At 36.2% G+C, this 19,536-nt stretch overlaps 1 long non-coding RNA gene across 6 annotated transcripts in view; it reads right to left on the bottom strand.

Annotated features, from left to right (window-relative positions):
• The window catches only part of LOC144615135 (uncharacterized), a 392,358-nt gene that overhangs the window by 193,888 nt on the left and 178,934 nt on the right, over positions 1–19,536 (bottom strand). For all 6 annotated transcript variants that reach the window (XR_014136567.1, XR_014136568.1, XR_013553607.2 and 3 more), the window contains exon 9: positions 19,391–19,519. This is a non-coding gene — a long non-coding RNA (uncharacterized LOC144615135). The remainder of the gene's footprint in view (positions 1–19,390; positions 19,520–19,536) is intronic.

The raw sequence follows: 19,536 nt of genomic DNA, 5'->3' as shown, positions 1-19,536 counted from the left end.
GAAAGTGACCCTGGGTAACAAGGTCACCAGGACTCAGAATTTTTTTTTTTTAAAGTCTTATTTCCATGTGGTTTCATGCGTTTGGGAGCATTAGAAATAACCTTCCAGCTTTATGTTTGTGGTATTGTACACATTTGCTCCCTTTCAACTTGACCCTCTACCTCTAACCAAGAAAAAAGTTCTTCATTATTTAGATGGGACTATTATGACATAATTCATTAGCTTGGAGTACAAATGTGGTCACTGTATTAGTGGCTTGGGCTGCCATAACAAATTTAATTGGCTGGGTGGCTTAAATAACTGAAATTTATTTTCTCACAATCCTGAAGGCTAGAAGTCCAAGATTAAGATTCTAGCCAATCTGCTTCCTGGTGAGAGTTCCTTTCCTGACTTGCAGACAGCCACCTTCTTACCATGTTCTTGCATGGTGGAGAGACAGAGATAGAGAGAAAAAAGAGAGAGAGAGAGAGAGAGAGAGAGAGAGAGAGAGAGAGAGAGAGAAAGAGAGAGAAAGAGAATGACTAGGGTATGAGTATGGATCCTTCTGGTATCTTTTAAGGACACTAATTGTATCAGATCAGGGCCCAAGGCTTATGACCTTATTTAACCTTAATTACCTTCAAAAAGCTCCATCTTCTAATATAGTCACACTGTGAGTTAAAGCTACAACATAGAAATGTTGAGGAGAGGGGCACAAACACTCAGTCCATAAAAGTCACATTTGTTTTATTTTTAAATTAATTAATCCAGTCTCCATGTAGTTAAATAAGCAGGAAGCTAAGAATCTTCTGAGACCACTTCCAGCCCTAAATTACTTAAGAACTTTTATGCCTTAATCCGTACAAAAAAGTCTATTCTGCTTAGGCATAGAAAACATAAAAATCAGATTGGTTTGCCAGTGGAGGCCAGGTTTTTGCCTATATTGCTTCTGTCTTTACCACAATGATGGATTGAATACTTGTCCTACAGAGCACTGTGCTTCAGTAATTCCCTAATTGGTCTCAGTTCTGAACAGGTCATAGTGGTGCCCATGATCGGGGTTCCAAAATGTCTGTTCAACTGTAGAGCATGGAACTGAACATAGCCTTTGCCATCAACACCTATGTCTAGATACTGAACCTGGGTCACCAGTCTAGGCTTCTCTTTCCCTCATGAGTTTCCTTTCAGGGTCTTAATTTCCTTTCCAGCCATAAAACATTAGTGAGAACATCTCCATCTATCTATCAGAGCAGTGCTTGAACTTTGAAAGAAAAGGGTCTTTGATCCTTATCCATATTTATTTACCTCTTCTGTAGCAACCAGGGCCACATATCCAGGGCTATTATTCAGAGGAACATCTTTTCTCAAGCCCAGAAACGTCTTGTAAGCCCATTCCCCTAGACAGTGAGTGTGTATGACCCTTATATTTGCAAAACTGGAAAAACCCATTAGAATGATTCTCTGAAGGAGGAATTGCACAGACAAGAAAGTGGTCAGAAGAGGCACATTTATTCATCACTCACTATCCTTATTTATCTATTTATCTACCAATCTTCTGAACAACCAAGAGGATCTTCCTTTGGATTCAACCAACTTTTGAAAAATATTTTGTAGAAGCAAGTCTCATGTGGTTGATGGTAACAATGGGGCTGAGCTCTCTGGCTTTCCCTTCAGAGAAGTACTTTTTACCCTGGTAGGATAAAAAAAGTATGTAGGTAGAGCTGTCAAAGGCAGCTATTAGCCTCTTCAGAGATTGCCTTAGCTAAAAAGAGCTGCTTCACCCAAAATCATATGCTTCTCAGAGGGACCTTCATCTAATGAGTGATAGAGGCAGGGATATAAAGGTCCAGCCATCATGACCCCAAAGGGATATCTCCAAAGAGCTATTTTAGCTCCTGAGCTTCTTGTGCAGTTGGCTGAGTATGTCACCCAGTCTACTTCACAGTGTGACTTCTCCCTCCACCCATTCCTGATTCCCCCCACCCCTGCTTCCAATGAGGCTGATTTTGGCAAATAGTAGTAGTTACCTCCTGACATCCATTATACACATTGTACTAGACAATACAATCCCAAATTTTAGATGGAAATATTGCAGTTTAGATAAAAATTTATTTCCTAAATTCCCTTGCAAGTTGATATGGCCAAAGAACTGTGTTTTGGTCAAGAAAATGTAAGAAAAGTGCTTTTAAAGGAGTAGGTGTAACTTTTTTCACCTTTCCTTGATACTAATTGGGATGAAAACATGATGGCTGAAGATTGAGCAACTCGTTTGGACCATAGGGCAACATAGTAAGTATGGCAGGGGAACAAAATAAGGAGGCTGAGTATCTGATACTCGTAAAGCCACATCACCAGTCCAGACTGTCTACTGCTAGATTCTTTTTAGATGAAAGCAAATAAATTTCCATATTTAAGCAACTTTTAGGGGAGCTGTTTTTTGGGGGGAGGGTGTTGTTTGTTTTATTTACAGCTGAATCTAAACTAAAATAATACACCAGAGAAGGGGAAAAGAGGGGAGAAGAAACCAAGCGTAGAAGTAGAGACAGTTCCTAGGATGAAAGTAAACAACCTTTCCAAGAAGAAATAAAACATGTTTCTCTGGCCTAGAGAGCAACCTGTTCAGATCAGAGCCTGAAAGTTGTTACCAGGAAAAATACCTGGAACTAATAACTCATCTGACATGTTTTATGGTCAAGAAAATTGTACTGAGAGGCATTTTAAAGAGCTATCGGACAGGTGTAGAGAACTCGGGTGTTCAAAGAAAACTAAGTGAAAACAAACAAATAAAATAAGGGCTTTAGTAACTACAGGGATAATAAATTGTATAAGAAATCAGAAATATTATAGTATTCTATCTTGTTAAGCAATACTTATGTAGGCATAATGGCAAAAATGCTGAATATTCTTTTAATAGTCACACAAGATGACGTGAAAGGTAAGGAAGGAGAAGAGGAATTGTGGGTTATATGCTCATATACCATAATAGAAAATTTTTTTGATAAAGAAGAAAATGCAGTGTATGCTTATTTTTAAAATTATGGTGGTAAATCTCTAGATAATAAGCTCACTGAGTTGAAAGCAGTTGTCTCTAGGGACCAGGACAAGGGGATAAAGTGAATGTCATAATTATGTATTTCAACACTATTTACATGTGTTTTTGTCAATATTTCTTTGCATAAAATATTTTGATAAAAGCAAAATTTTATTTTCAAAAAATCAGGGAACAAATATGAAAAGGGGTAAGAGGAAGAGAGAGAATAGTGAGAAGATACAGCAAGAAAGACTGAAGCAAGTTGAAAGCCTGAGAGTTTATCCAAGTTTGCTTTCTTTTTTTTTTAAGTTTATTTATTTATTTTGAAAGAGAGAGAGAAACAGAGAGTGAGAGCAAATGGGAAAAGGGCAGAGAGAAGGAGAGATAGAATCCCAAGGAGGCTCTGTGCTGTCAGGCAGAGCCCGATGCAGGACTCAAACTCACAAACCCACAAACAGCGAGATCATGACCTTAGCTGAGATCAAGAGTTGGACACTTAACTGACTGAGCCCCAGGTGCCCCAAACCAAGTTTGCTTTCTAAATCGATAAACTGTGACAAATACTCAACTATTTCTAACTTATTAAATGATATATATGTGACCAATATTCTCTTTTATTTAGCTATTCCCCGTCACTAATATAAACTATTTAGATTCAGTTCCTTCAAAAAAATTTTTTTTTGCAAGCAGAGTATGTATGTATGTATGTATGTATGTATGTATGTATGTATGTATGTAAGAATGTGTTTGCTTATTTATCTATTTATTATTTTTGTTTAAACCCAAGTTAACATATGGTATAATAAAGATTTCAGGAATAGAATTTAGTGATTCATCACTTACATATAACACCCAGTGCTCATCCCAGCAAGTGACCTCCTTAATGCCCATCACCCATTTAGCCCATCCCTCCACCCAACACCCCACCAGCAACTCTCAGTTTATTTTCTGTATTTAAGAGTCTCTTATAGTTTGTCTCCCTCTGTTTTTATCTTATTTTTCCTTTTCTTCCCCTATGTTCATCTGGTTTGTTTCTTTAAATTTCACATGAGTTAAATCATATGATATTTGTCTTTCTCTGACTTATTTCACTTAGCATAATATACCCTACTTTCAACCACATTGCTGCAAATGGCAAGATTTCATTCTTTTGGATAGCTGAGTAATATTCCATTGCATATATACAAAGGTATATATATATATATATATATATATATATATATATACACACACACACACACAAACATACATACATACATACAACATGTATGTATGTATATATACATACATACATACATACATACCACATCTTCTTTATCCATTCATCAGTCAGTGGACATTTGACCTCTTTCCATATTTTGGCTCTTGTCAATAGTGCTGCTGTAAACATTGGGGTGCATGTGCCCCTTCAAATCAACATTTCTGTATCTTTTGGATAAATGCCTAGTAGTGCAATTGCTGGGTCGTAGGGTAGTTCTATTTTTAATTTTTTAAGGAAACTCCATACTGTTTTCCAGAGTGGCTACATTAGTTTTCATTTCCACCAGCAGTGCAAAAACGATTCCCCTTCCTCTACATCCTTGCCAACATCTGTTGTTGCCTGAGTTGTTAATTTTAGCCATTCTGACAGGTATGAGGTGGTATCTTTTTTGATTTGCATTTCCCTGATGATGAGTGATGTTGAGCATCTTTTCATGTGTCAAAATCCTTTTAAATTTGCTCCTCATCTCTAAAAAATGTTATTAAACAGAATTTTACCTGACCTCCCAACTGCTTTAAGTAGGTCTTGATTAGGGGCTCCATAATTAGAAGTGTTCTGGTTAATAGTGCTGTGTAACAAATTGCTCTAAAAAGTTAGCAGATAAAAACAACTATTCTATTTTGCTCACAATTTTGTGGTCAGAAATTCAGGAAGGCTCAGCTGGACATTTCTTGGAATCTCTTATATAGATGCTGTCAAATAATGGCTGAGCTACAGGTATATAAATGCTTAATGGGTCTGAATGTCCCAGACGGCTCACTCACAGGGAAGGCAGATGATGAAAGCCATTTACTAAATCAGCTGTCATGTCCACTGCATACCTCCATAGCCTTTTTGTATATTGGTCTCAGAGTAGGCAGACCTCTTACCTGGAAGCTCAGAGCTCCCAGTGTCACAGTAAACAAAGATGGTAGCTGCATAGCCATTTTTGACCTAGCATGAGTGGCCTACTCAGTGTCACTTCTGCTGCATTCAATTGGTAGTAACAAGACAGAACCCCATTCAGAAGCAAGGAGACAGATCATAGATCCCACCACTTGGTCAAGTCAAAAAATTTGTCACTATTTGTCTTAAATAGCCACAAGAAGTATACATGCTGAGGTCAAGTTGTTGCAGCCCAAGCTGTTATTTTTGTAGTATTTTTGAGACATCCTATAAACAGGCTTTTTAAGTCCCTGTGCTTTTAAAAAGTTTACTAAAATTAGCCCCATCCTATTACATGTTTGAAATTGTTTTTACTCCTGAGTATTTTTTTTCTCCTTGACAAATATACCATATTAAACTTTTAACAAACAACATGATTTTCCCAAGTAGATGTTACAATGGAGAATTTCTAACCATCTCCTACTACATTATTAAAACATTTTCCCACATAATTGATCTTTATATGCCTCTCCTCCATATTTTCTTCCTTCCTTTCTTAGTCAATGTGCTTTGACTTTTTTTTGTTTCACACTCTGTTGGGCACTGAGGATACTGAGATGAATAAACCATATTCCTTGCTCTAAGGGAGGCCTGCAGTTTGGTGGGGGATATGGGAACTGAACTGACAAATATTGTAGTAATTGTGATTGCAGGGACATGTGCAGAGGATTATGAGAGCACTGAAGCAAGACTAAAGCTCCTCGACATCTAAGTTATTCAGGAGAGAACAGTAAAAATTCATACTCAATTTATTTTTTAAGAGTGAGAGAAAACAGATTTAAGGTCTGAGATACATGGCTATGACACCCACACGTTTCTGGATGGATCATGTATTTTTCTAAATATAAACGATTTTACCTTTAAGATTTAAAAAATTATCCACATTTACACAAATGCCTGAAAGGATGCGTTAATTTGAAACCAACTTATCCCTTCTCCCGATGGTCAAACCATTGAAAGTCAAGCTTCTTTGGGGGAAGCAGAGATAGCAGAAAAACCCACTGAGATTGCCAGAAGTGCTAACCCACTCCAGTGACTGGATTCTCAAAGCTCAATTAAGAGAAACAGCAAGCACATCTGGTCATGAGATTTAAAATATTTATAAGGATAAAGGGCCTGTAACAATGTCTTTCACTTTTAATTCAGAGTTAGATGAAAGGAGAATTGCTTTGGAGTCTTTTACTTCATTATAATTTCGATGACAGAATGTACCAACTCTTTCTCTTTTGGTTTTGCTTGGGAATCACATGAATGCTTAAATTACGGATTATTTTAAGGTAGTTTCTTCCCATCTTTCCCCAAAGAGAAGTTGGAGTTTTCACTCTTGTTGAGAGAAGACAGAGGAAGAGGAACTTAGTTTATAGGAGGTCATCTATTTAATCATTCTACTTAATAGAATGTCAGGTGCCTGAGGTGATTCAATTGAGTAATTTGGTTAAGTTCCAGAGAGATTTAAAGGCATCTTGTGAGTAGGTAAATGAGCTGTAAGACTTTTAATACACAGGAACAACTGCTTGTAGACTAAAATGCTGGGGCTTCTCATTTTTTTTTTGAAAAAAATAAGGAAAATGTTCCTTCTACAAACTAGCCTGCACTACATTGGGAGAAACTTGAAAGTAAAGATATTGATCCTCTGTTTTTGAATTCCCAGAATCTAGCATAGTGCTTGACTAGAGTGTGTGTGCTCTACAAATTTCACCAATGTGTCAAGCAATAAATGTGATGTGCAGACAATAACATAATAAAAAAAAGTCACCAATTATAGCTAAACAAAGACTGAACAAATTAAGTTGTCCTGTACTTGAAATTTATAATTTCATTTTCTTGGGTATTATTTGAAGATAGCATCTGTTTTTATTATCTTAATCATAAATCTTGAAGAAATATATACGATACTCTTATCTGATAAGACTAAGGAATGTAAGACTTTGATAGATGCATAAACATAGAAATGAGGACTCTCTTGGATAAGAGAACTTGGTAATGAGTTACTTAAGTCTGCCCCTAAAGTGAGAGGAAGACAGAGTAATACTATAATGATACACTAATTATTTCTAAGATATTTTTGATAGATGGATTCCTAGCTTAGCAAATGTGAACGTGACACTGATTCTGCAGCGACAGCCTTTCTCTCATTACATATTTCACAGTTCATTACAGTGTTTTTTCCCCCAATATTTACCCTTTATCTCTATTGCTACTTAAAGTTAATTTGTCTTGATTTTATAAAGGATGGGTTTTATCTTGAAGGTTGAGACATAAATTACATTCTAATTCCCATTAAGATCAAAGAAAGACAGAACTCTTACCATGTAAGAGCTCTGTCTCTGTCTCACAGAACTAACATTTCACATTGCTATTTGGTTTTCATTTCAGTCAAGCATCCATTCTAGTTAATTTTCACAACACCCCTTGCCAAATAACCAAATTCCCTTTTCCTAGGAACACTGAAATCAAAATGTTAATAAGGACTAGAGAATTAGCCTAGCTTGCTTACATATTTTACAAAATTAGAATATTATTTGTGGAAGTGCCATGTTCATGATATTTCACTATGAACTTGTTCTTTAATTCTTCTGTTGTTTATTTTCCTTTTCTTATTCTGAAACCCACTATCCATAAAAATACGATTGGATTGTCCTTTCTGGAACATTTCCTTCCTTCTGGTTAGGGTCGTGTGTGTGTGTGTGTGTGTGTGTGTGGTAATTTTTTTTTTTAACCAAAGGCATTTATTTATAGCTTTTTAAAATATATTGCTGTAGCAAAATAGAACTGTATGGAATGATAGATTTCAGGCTTAAGTTCTTCATTTATAAACTGATTTATACATTCATTTATAAATATGAACTGAGCCCTATGAGTTGGGGCCTGCTTACTATCTTTTGTTTTCTTATTTATAAATATTGCTTATATTTTATTCATACTGGAGAACTATGTTTCAGCAGGCTTTAGATTATATAGGGCTCTTAACCAAACACTTATTTTAGATCTACCATGACAAAGGCACTATGCTTAAACTGGAGAGTTGGAGAACTTAAACCTGGCACCTACCTCAAGAAGTCTAATGAGTTGGAAAAAGGTATGAAAATATGTCACGTTTGAATGCTTTCATAGGTATTAGAAAATGCAACTCAGGCTGGAGATCTGTTGACTCAAGTTACCAAGAAGCTCAAAACCAAGAGGAAACTTAGCAGTTTGACCTTGACTTTGATTCTGTTTCTTTGTGATTCTTTACCCTCTTCCCTCTTCCTGTGTGTCAGCTTCGTCCTCAGGCTAACTTATCTTGTGGTTCTGAGCAGAAACAGGGACTACATGCTTCTTCCATCCTCAATCATTGATCAGAATCTTGTACTTAACCTTGATTGGACTGTTTCTGAGCCAGTTTTGGCTATAGAAGTCCCGTGTTTGTTTAGGACTCATTCCCTAACCTTAGGACACAAGCCTAAGGGAATGTGATTAGATTTACCGATTTATGCCCTTGAGCAGACAGTAGAGTCAATTTCCCCAACCCAAAAAGCTACTACACAAAAAAGGAAGATGGCTACCTAAAAGGAAATCCAAATACTGCTATAAAATAGAATGGTGGGAAATTGATAGTGGTGAGGCAACCAATGAATTTGTGACTGGACCTAGATAACATCAGTTCTCTAACCATCTCCACTTTATGTTCAGACTCAGCATATGTAGCTTGATTGAAAAAAAAAAATGTCCTAATTGTTCTACATCCCTAGCAATGTGACTTTATAGATCCTCACATTAAGAGGTAGAGTCTGCTTTCCTATCCCTTGTGTTAGGCTAGGCTGATGATTTGATTTAAAACATGTGTTGGAAATGACCACATGCCAGTGTTGAGCTTAGCCTCCAAGAGGCTTTGTGTGTTTCTACTCACTCTCTTGGAACCCTGCTGCTACCGTGTGAACTAGCCAGGTCTAGTTGGCTGGATGACCTGGAAGAACAGAGACAAACTATCCCCGGCTCAGGACATCCTAGACTAATGACCCAGCATTTGACCATAGATACAAGAGTGAGCCCAGTCAAGAACAGGAAGATTTGGTAGAGCAGTGAAAGCAAGGATTATACAGGACTGTAGTTGCTTAGTCATGATTCCAAAATCCAATAAACAAAACCAAAAAGGTTTTTACTAATTTGTAGTAAATTCATTTTGCAGCAAAACCAAATGTGTGCTTAGGAAAGACTATTTACATTCTTTCTTTATCCAAACTGGTGTGGATATATATACTTTTCACTAAAAAAATATATTAATGTATTTGACCATAGGGTCCTGCCCCAGATCCCACTGGGGCTACAAAATATATTGTAGATGCAAAGTTTTAGCTTTTTAAACTACAAAAAAAAATCAAACCAAAATCAAAGCAAACAAAACACCTGACTCTTGAAATATACTGGACTCAAGAATTTGAGGACGCAAAAATCCATTTTGCACAGAAAACTTTTTACCCAACCTTTCTTCTTTTTCCTCTTCCTATCCTACTCACAAAATCTTCCCTAATCTCCTTTCACTGTGTGTGATTTTTTTTCCTCCCTCCTCCTCAAAAGTCCCTCTCTTCCAGCCTCTCAGTGTCTGATTTCAGTCTCCTTCTCACTCTGGGATTTGCCTCCCCCACCTCTTTCCATATATAGCACTATTTAATCTTTCTCAGCTTCCCAGATTGCACTTTCATATATCACCCAGCTCAGCAAATTGAAAGACATTCCTTGACATTTGCCCTCTTTAGAAGGGAAGTGAAGGTTGGAAGTGAATGTTCTTCCCTGCACACACAAACAGACAAAATAAAGATATATATTACTGGTGTTCTGATGAGTGTATAAGAGCTGGGTTAGACTGAAATACCCAGGAAGTAGTGGTCAATGCTATTCAGGGTAGGGAAGAATTTTATAGAGAAAGCCATGCTGCAGCAGAGTTGACCTATACTGACAAGTTGAGGGAATGAAATTCAGAACCAGCTAGTTTAAGCAGAAAAGGCAGCTTTGGAAAAGGAATGCTAGGAGTACAGCTGGAAATATTCAGTGAATTGCAGATAGTTTATGAAGCTGAAGTGTAGGCTGGGAGGTGAGGAAAAAGAGTTAGGCAAAGGCCAAGTCATGAACTTTGTCACAAAGAACCTTCTCTATAAAACGTGTAGGACTATCAGTGGGGCAGAAATCAGGAAAAATTTCTAAAATATGAAAAGCAGGTAAGACGTGCCTGAAGAAATATAAAGCTACTACAAGCTACCAAAACAAACAGAGCAGCAAATCCAACACAAAATTTCCACTGTAAAGATAAACACAATACAAATGGCCAAGTATCTGAGGGAAGACATCCCATTAAAGAGAGACAAAACTGAAGACCTTATGCCTATGAAATACTTAAAAGAGGAATCAAAAGTGATATTGATTATAAATTTGAAGATATGTATAATTAAAATCCCTGAAAAGTTAAGGTATGACATCACATTTATAAAATAAGAAATAGCACAAATGGTTACACAAAATAAAAAAATTAAAGGCCTGGGAAATGAAACACATAATCATTGAAATTTTAAAAATTAATAGATGGACTAAATATCAGGGGAACAGGTGAGAAATTAATAGCTAAAATATAATAATATTCTAACATTTATTAGATTATTTACATGTCAAGCACTGTTCTAACTCCTTCGCAAACATTTTATTTAATTCTTCCTCACACTAGTCAAATAAGCAGTACTATTATGATTCTTTTAGGTACTATGTGCCAGATAATTGTAGCCACCCAAACAAGAGATGATGAGAGCCTACACTAAGAAGAACCAAGCACAGAGTTAGAAAACTGATACTGATACTAATAGCAACGATAAAACACTAAAGTCAACCATATACCATAAAGTTTACCAACAGAAGAGAACAAATAATGAAGCACAACCACCACCTGAGACGCTTATTAAAGTCAGGTCTCCAATAGTACTATAACAGAGTTGAACTATAAAGGGCCTTGAAAAATATGAACCAAATATGAAATAGTCTTATTTGATATTTCTGTAAAAAAAATCATTCCTTTGTAGCAGTGTATCCCAAAGTTTATTTTACAAAACAATAGTTCTACAGGATGCTTTGTGTTTGTGAAAAATAAGAATCATAATCCTATAAGGTTGGGAAAACTAAAAACATGCCTTACTGTTAGAGAGTCAAATCATACATTGGCCATTTAAAGGGTCTCAGAAGTATTTCAATAATGAAACCTGTTGAATTTTTAAAGAGTTGAATCTCCTTTCCTCCTAGATATTTAATTATACCCCACGAAACTAATATCAGTTTAATATTATATATAAATTAATATTTAAAAACTAATATATGTATATTATATATTACTAATATATATGTATATATGTATATATTATATATTACATATATATGCATATATGTAATATATAATATATACATATATATATAAACACATTGAGGCAAATAATAGGCTGGATCCATGTTTATACATTTATAGGAATCCAACTTGCTTATTCCTGTGACACATATTCAAAAGTATGAAATTCAGCTATAAAGTTATTATGCTTTTCAAACATACTTATTTTATAGGGAAAAAGAAAGTGAAAGTGAGGGAAGAAAATTCAAGTAGAAGGGTAACTTAGTTTAAGTATTGAAATAATATCACTCAAAAGATTAACAATAATAAAAAATATGATATGAAAAATCTAAAATAAAACCTTTATCTCCTTAATAGTAAAGGAAAGCAAAACAAAACACAGTAACTGCTGAAACCATTATCTACATAGGTAGAGATGACCAGATGCTTTCTGTCCACTTTCTGAGCTCCTTTTTGCTGCTGCATTTAAGGACAGAAGGCTAACTGTTGTGCCAAATAGATTCAGAACCTCACTGCCACAGTAGAAGTTTATTTTATGCTCATGTCTGAGTCTGATATGGATCAAGTAGCTCTCCTCTATGCTGTGATTCAGCAGTCGAGGCTGCTTTCATATTGTGGCTTCAAGGTCATTTTAACATTATACAGAGAGCAGACAGCATGAAGAGTAAAATGGACAGAAACATCAGACCCTTAACTATTTTATCCTGGAAGTTAACACACATCATTTCCACACACATTCCATTCAACACAACTGGACATGTGGCTCTACATAGATGCAGGGGGGTGTATCCACACTTCTGGTTATGTGTCTTCTTGATGAATTGGACCTTTTATCATTATTTCTCTTATCCCTTGTAACATTCATTGTCCTGAAGCCCACTTTAATATAGCCACCTCAGCCTCCTTCTAATTAATGTTTGCATGATATAGCTTTACCTTGTAACTTACTTATATCTTTATATCTCACTGTCATTATCTCTTGCTTGGATAATTATTATAAACTATTTGATCACACTAGCCTAGCTTTTCTTCAATCTATCCCCCAAAATGATCTTTTTAAAATTCAAATATGATCTTATTATTCTCCTACTTAAAAGCCACCATTGGAATTTTGCTGTTTTTAGAATTAAGTCCACACACCTTATTCTTACTTGCCAGTCCCAAAGTGACCTTTCCTCTACTGACATTTCCAACATCATTATTTGACATTTTTCCCCCTCACACTTTCTATTGTATACATACTGAATTTTCTTGAACTGCAGTAATTCACTTCTGATTTGTCACCCACTGTTCATCAGGCTGCCTCATTCTTCAAAGCTAATTTTTTTCTATATATGTCTCGTCTAGATAGTACATCATCTGGGAGTCAACTTTGACCTGCCAATTCTGAATTAGGTACTCTTCTGGTATATTCCTACTATACCACCTATTCCTCTGTCAGAACACTGATGAAATGGCATCATACTTGTCTGTTAAATTGGCACATCTCCCACCAGATTGTAAACTCCTTGAAAGTTGGGATGTATCCATTCAGTGCACTGCTCTACATCTGGCACTTAGCATAGAACTTTTGACATTCAATTAATACTTGAGTGAATGGCTGAACTACTGAATGTTATTAATGAATTGAACAAAGAACTTCAGTGCAGTGATGGAACTATAAACTGGATCGTATCTCTGGAGAGGGATGTGATAAAGGACACAGAGAGAGTTGAAGGGAATTGAAACAGTTTTTGAATAAATAACAAAAAAGATCATGGTAGTATGGTATCAGGGGTCCTGTAATATCATATACTTGCTCACTCTCCACACGTAACAATATGCCAGGTGAGGGGTGCCTGCGTGGCTCACCCAGTTGAGTGACTGACTTCAGTTCAGGTCATGATCTCCCAGTTTGAGTTTGAGCCCCACGTCGGGCTCTGTGCTGACAACTCAGAGCCTGGAGCCTGCTTCTGATTCTGTGTCTTCCTCTCTCTCTGCCCCTCCCCCACTCATAAATAAATGACTCTGACTCAGAGTCTCTCTCTCTGACTCAGAAATAAATAATCATTAAAAAAAATATGCCAAGTGAAACCAAGCTAAAGGAAACCATCTTCAAGTTCTTCTTAAGATAGGAGAATAAATCCTTAGACTGGTATAAATTCTTAATGCAAAGATTCAAATCAGGTACTTGAAACCTGAATCCTCTCCAAAGGCATCTTTATCTTTTTATTGTGATATCCTACACAGAGAACAATGCATGAAATAAAGAGTTACCTCCGATAATTTAGCTCAAAAAGAATACTTGTGTAAACATATGTGGGTCAGGAATAGAATAGTGCTATGTCCCAGAAGCCTCTCACTTTGCCTTCTCCAAATCACTATTCCCTCTATCCCTTGCAAAGATAGCCTTTATATGGACATTTATGGTAACCACATTCTTACTTTTCTCCACTGTTTCACCAAAATATTCCGGTATAGTGTTGCCTCTTTTACTAACTTAATATAAATGGAATTATACAACTATAATTAGTATTTTTTAGTAGCTAGCCTCTTTTCTTCATTCCTGCTATTGTTTTAGAAAATATTAATATTTATTAATTTTACCCTGAATGTGCACATGATTTGGTGCACAGAAAGTTTACCATTTTTCATTTAAAAAGAAAATAATGACCAGGTGGTTTCCAATACCCCAATTTTTACTCCTGGGACAATGTAATGAAAGCCAAGTCACATGTCCTATGTGTACAAACTTCAAAGTCTGTATCACAAGTGAGGATGAGAAAAACTGATATTACCTGCTTATATACAGGAGCAAGAGAAAACTGCCTTCTCTTCTCCTCCCAGGAGAGAGAGAAAAGTTTATTCCTTAGACACAAGAATTCCTGATTGGAACTTGACCGTGTAGCTTTTATATTTTTTACCCTCACTTCTGTATTTTTCATTCTTTTGTCTCTTTGTGATTTGTTTGAGATGTTTTATTTTATTTTATTTTATAAGTTTATTTATTTATTTTGAGAGAGAGAGAGAGAGAGAGAGAGAGAATGTGTGCGTGTGCATGCTCACGTGCTTGCACAAGTTGGGGAGGAGCAGAGAGAGAGAGGGAGAGAGAGAGAATCCTAAGAACTGTGAGATCCATCTCAGAACCATGAGATCATGACATGAGCCAAAGTCAAGAGGTGGACACTTAACTGACTGAGCCACCCAGGTGCCCTGAGATGTTGATCTATCTCCAATTCACTAATTTCTCTTCACTGTGTCTAATCTCTTATTTCATCTTTTGAGTTCTTAATTTTGATTATGTTTTGTTTTTTCATTTCCAGATCTCTGACAAAATTCTAAATTTTGTCTATTTCATTAAGCGCAGTAAATATAGCTATTTAAAGTTCTCCAATATCCAAGGACTCCCATTGGTCTTTTCTATTGCTTTATGTTTCTGTTTGTTTTCATGAATGTAATATAATCTTCGGATGTGCTTGGCTTTTTGTTTTGCTTTTTATCTTAAAATTATAGATTCCTGGAAAGTTGCAAAGGTATTACAGAAAGATCTTGTATATCCTTCAGTTTCCCGCAATGGTTACATTTTGTGTAACTATATGGAATATCAAACCAAAAAACTATCAGTTTACCACATGTGATAACCACATGTAACCACAGATTCATATAACCACAACCATGATCAAGATACAGAACTATTCCATCACCATGAATATCTCTCTCAAGCTATGCCTTAGAGTTATAGTCACACCCACTCCCTCACCCTCCACCATCCTTAATCCATGAGAAAAACTAATTTGTTTTCTATCTCTATAATTTTGTCATTTTGAAAATGTGTTTTATATATACATATAAAATTATATAGTATGTGACATTTAGAAATTGGCTTTTTTCATGGCTTTTTTCACTATGAGTCAGTGTATTAGCAAAATTGAAGAATTGGTCTGAGAGGATGCTGTAGTTTTTTCTTTTTTCTTTTTTTTCAGAGAATTCTTCTGCCAAGTAACTGGTGTCCTAACACTTTGAAATAACCTTGGTTCAATTTTAGGGATTGACATTTTGAGAGACTGAAGTGTGCTACCTGTGAGGGCCTATCTTCTGGTTCACACTGCTAGCGATTTCAACCCAGAGTTTAGAATGGACACCATTTTACCAGCGTCAATTGTAATTCACTACAATTCCTTCCTTTGGCAGACTCAGGACTCCAACCCCTACTCTCGTTAGGTTCTTAGCCTCTCTGCTTTCCCCTCTGTAAATATCTAACATCCTCAAGTAAAAGGAAGCTCGAAGCTTCTGACTTGCCTCTCTGAGCCTCTCTCCTTCTGAAGATTCTGGCCCAGTAATTATTCTCTATCTTCTTAAATTTGCATGACTTTAAGCACATGATTTTTATACACTTTGTCTAGATTTTCTAATAATCCTCAGTAGTGGGTGGATCTAAGTCATCTAGTTTCCTTATTACTGGAAATAGATGTTTCCTGTAGTTATGTTTCCTTTGACCCACACAGGTTTAAATGTTTTAAATTTAAATTAAAATATTTTTAATTTTTGTTTTTTTAAATTTTGTTTTATTTTATTCGAGGAGGGGGAGAGGTGCAGAGGGAGAGACAGAAAATCTTAAGCAGGCTCTGTGCTCAGCATGGAGCTGGACGTGGGGGCTTGATCCCACAACCTGAGATTATGACGAGCAGAAATCAAGAGTTGATGTGCAACTGACTGAGCTACCCAGGTGCCCCAATATTTTTAATTTTTGAATACAAATTGGATTATCTGACTTTTATTGCTATCTGACTTTTATTTTATTTACCTGACAAAAATCAGGTAAAGCAGTCAGTGGATACTGATCCCTTTAGGAAAAACACTTGCTCTCAATTTGGCTGAAGTCTTCCCTGATCCTAATTGTCTCTCTCTGATACTTTATTAATTTAAATAGCATGCCTGCCTGGCCACTGTAAGCATTTTTATTTAAAGGAAACTTTCAAATTTAATATGACTTTTTTTGTTCCTAGAACTTAGTAAATGAGATCATTACTCTAAATTTTGGTCATTTGTAAGTCTTTTCTTCCATCATTCAGAAGTCCCCAGTTTGGTGCACAAAGTAAGTCATATTCCTGTGCTGCTGTCATTAAATGACTGAGCCTCTACATAGCCAATTCTAAAAATGCCTTTTTTACCTCTTTACAGCCTAGCATCTTCTGATAACTCTGAACCTACTAAGGGTATTTATTTACAATCTGTCCTTATTATCATTGCTGAAGAGAGAAGACTGGAAAGCATCCTCAGTCATCATTATAAGAGACTGATTGTAACAGAACAATTCCCTTCACTACCCTTGATTCACTTGGTAGATTTACTTCTCAGAATCCGTTTTTTAACTGATTAACTTAGTGAATCATAAATGCTCCTCTAAGATTCACAGAATATAAGCAAACAAAAAATGTGATATGTTAAAAATTATGTAAGATCAAAATCGTTATTTAGACCTTAATATCACCACTTTACCAGTGTCAATTATTTTGTAAGCATATATTGAGGAACCATGTTGCTCACATATTTTGCTGTTTCATGCCCATGTGTAGCTTCAAAATTATAGAAAGCTCTCAAAGAGCTTAAATTTTATCTGGGAAGACATACTACATAGCAAGCAATATAAAATATACATGAAATAATTATATATATGTAAAATGACTGTATAAAAGGAAATGTATTATGTCACGAGAATGCCAATTAGAAGAGTAATAAGAAATTGGGGATGTTGAACAAGAAAGGCTCTTGAATCTTGAAAAAGGTTCTCAGGTCAGATTTTGAGGAATGTTTTAGATATGGACTTACAGGAGAGAGAGGTGAAGTTATTCCAGCAAGTGGTATTTTTGGCAGAGGTTTTCTTTCCAGGAGCTCAGTCAGTCTACATTTACTCTTTTTCTGCAGAATTTTGAATGAGATTTTGTAGTATATGGCAAAGAGATGATGTTTTTTTTTAACACCCAATAATATGTAGACAGTCAAATGTACTATGTATAGAAATAGGGCATGAGAGAGAATCATGTGGATAGATAATCCTCTCCAGTATCAGTTCTTTTTCCCTCCCTCTATTCAATAGAAATACCGCACTTTCTGAAGGAGGTAATAAGACATTTAATACACGAATACTGACCTTAAGGAGCTTACATTGCTGTTAGAGGGCTAGTTACCAAAGTGAGAAGTTGAACAATATGTAGTAGCTATCTAGACATACAAAAAATGTCACAAGGCAGTGGCTGATAAATTAAAAAAAAAAAATCAGGGCTGACAAGTCTTAGTAAAGCTCATAGGAGGCAGAATCTTTGGCGGGCTGGTTTGGAGGAAAAGGGATTCATAAAAGTGATGTAACTTTTATATCTATGGTAGGGAAACTATAGAGGTCCTCTAATCCAACTGGATGAATGTCTTCCATGACATCACTAATAAATGGTTCTTCCTTCATCCTCTCCAGTAATACAGAATTCAGTTTCATGAGACACCCTATTTCAAGTTCCTGGAAAGAATGTTATTCCTTATAATCAGCCCCAAATCAACCCTCTTGTTAAATGTGATAGTGCTACCCAAAACTTCTCAGTCCCTGTGTCTGCCATCCTCAGGTGCTCCATTGTATTATAGACGTGCTGGCTTATTTGTTCCCTTGGCCTTTCTAGCTGTTTTGCAGGGCCTGAAGGAGCCACAGCCCCAGAACTATGGCCTTGAGAAACCTCTTATGTTTATCTCAGTACAGTAAATACTATCACCTCTTATGTATGCTGTGCTGTGAAGCATTGCTCAGTATAGTGTGGTGGTGAAGAGATCCGGGTCCTGGAATCAGACAGACCCAAGTTAGAATCTTGGCTCTGTCAGTTATTAGTTCTGAAATCTTGGGACAGAGACTCCACTTTTCACTTCTCGGTTTCTACACTGCAAAATAGGTACAATAATATATGTTCCCTTATAGAGCTGGTGTAGGAATTAAAGATGAGAACACATTAGGGATAATAAGTACTACTATTATTAAATTATTTAAAGCTAGTTTTTGTGTCCTCTAAGTCTCTTCTGACTAAATATCCCAAGTTCCTTCAGTGTCTGCCTGTCCAGTGTGAGTTTAAGTTTCTTCCACTTCTCAGTTGCTGTCTTCTTGAGATCCTGTGGTGCCTTTGTGTTCCCTTTTAAATGTAAAGTACTAAAAACAGTATGTATCCCTGCAGGTGTGGTTTGAGGAGATAGTCCTCAAAGGGTGGAAAGAATAGGGGATTGAAAGAAGGATATTCTCCCTGGAAAAAAGTGTAATAAGCAACGGAGAAGAAACCACAAATACACATGGCATGCTTATCAACAAATGGGCCTAACCGGCTAAAAGGGAGTCATGGGGAAAAAAGATCTTAAAGTGGCTGGATTGTGAAGTCCCTGGAACTATGATACCATGGATTCTATCACTATAAAGGAAAACCAACAAAACTGTCATTATAGGAGATTTACTTCTCACTTGAAAGCAAGCAACCACAGTTTATGTGAGCTACTCACAAGTAGCAAAAAGTTACATTACAGCCCTTCTTTTGCTTCCCTTAGATGAAAACAATCAATAACCCTACAATAGTCCCAAAGGTGACTCCGAAAACTTAAGAGATGATCCACAAACCACACATTCCTTTTGGCTGTTGGCTGCTGCAATCTACTATGGTTACAAAGGTGGGTTACAAAATCTACTATGGTTACAAAGGCTGTTGGCTGCTGCAATCTACTATGGTTACAATCTACTATGGATCCAAAGAAGTTACTCTGCTCTATCCTGGAAGTCATAACTCAGTAGCTTCACCTACAGATTTCCTTTATTCCCAACCCTTTCTTTTCTTACCTTCTGGTCTTTCTTCCATTCATTCAATTTGCATAATGCTTAGAACCTTTTGGAGTTCATGCCCCACCTCTGCTGAGTACAACAACTTCGAACAAATTACTCAGCTTCTTTGTAATTCAGTTTCCTCTCCTGTAAAAATGATAATT

The sequence above is a fragment of the Panthera onca genome, chromosome F2 (genome assembly GCF_046562875.1).
Source record: "Panthera onca isolate mPanOnc1 chromosome F2, mPanOnc1 haplotype 2, whole genome shotgun sequence".
Classification (NCBI taxonomy): Eukaryota; Metazoa; Chordata; class Mammalia; order Carnivora; family Felidae; genus Panthera; species Panthera onca.
This window is presented reverse-complemented; position numbering and strand designations above follow the sequence as displayed.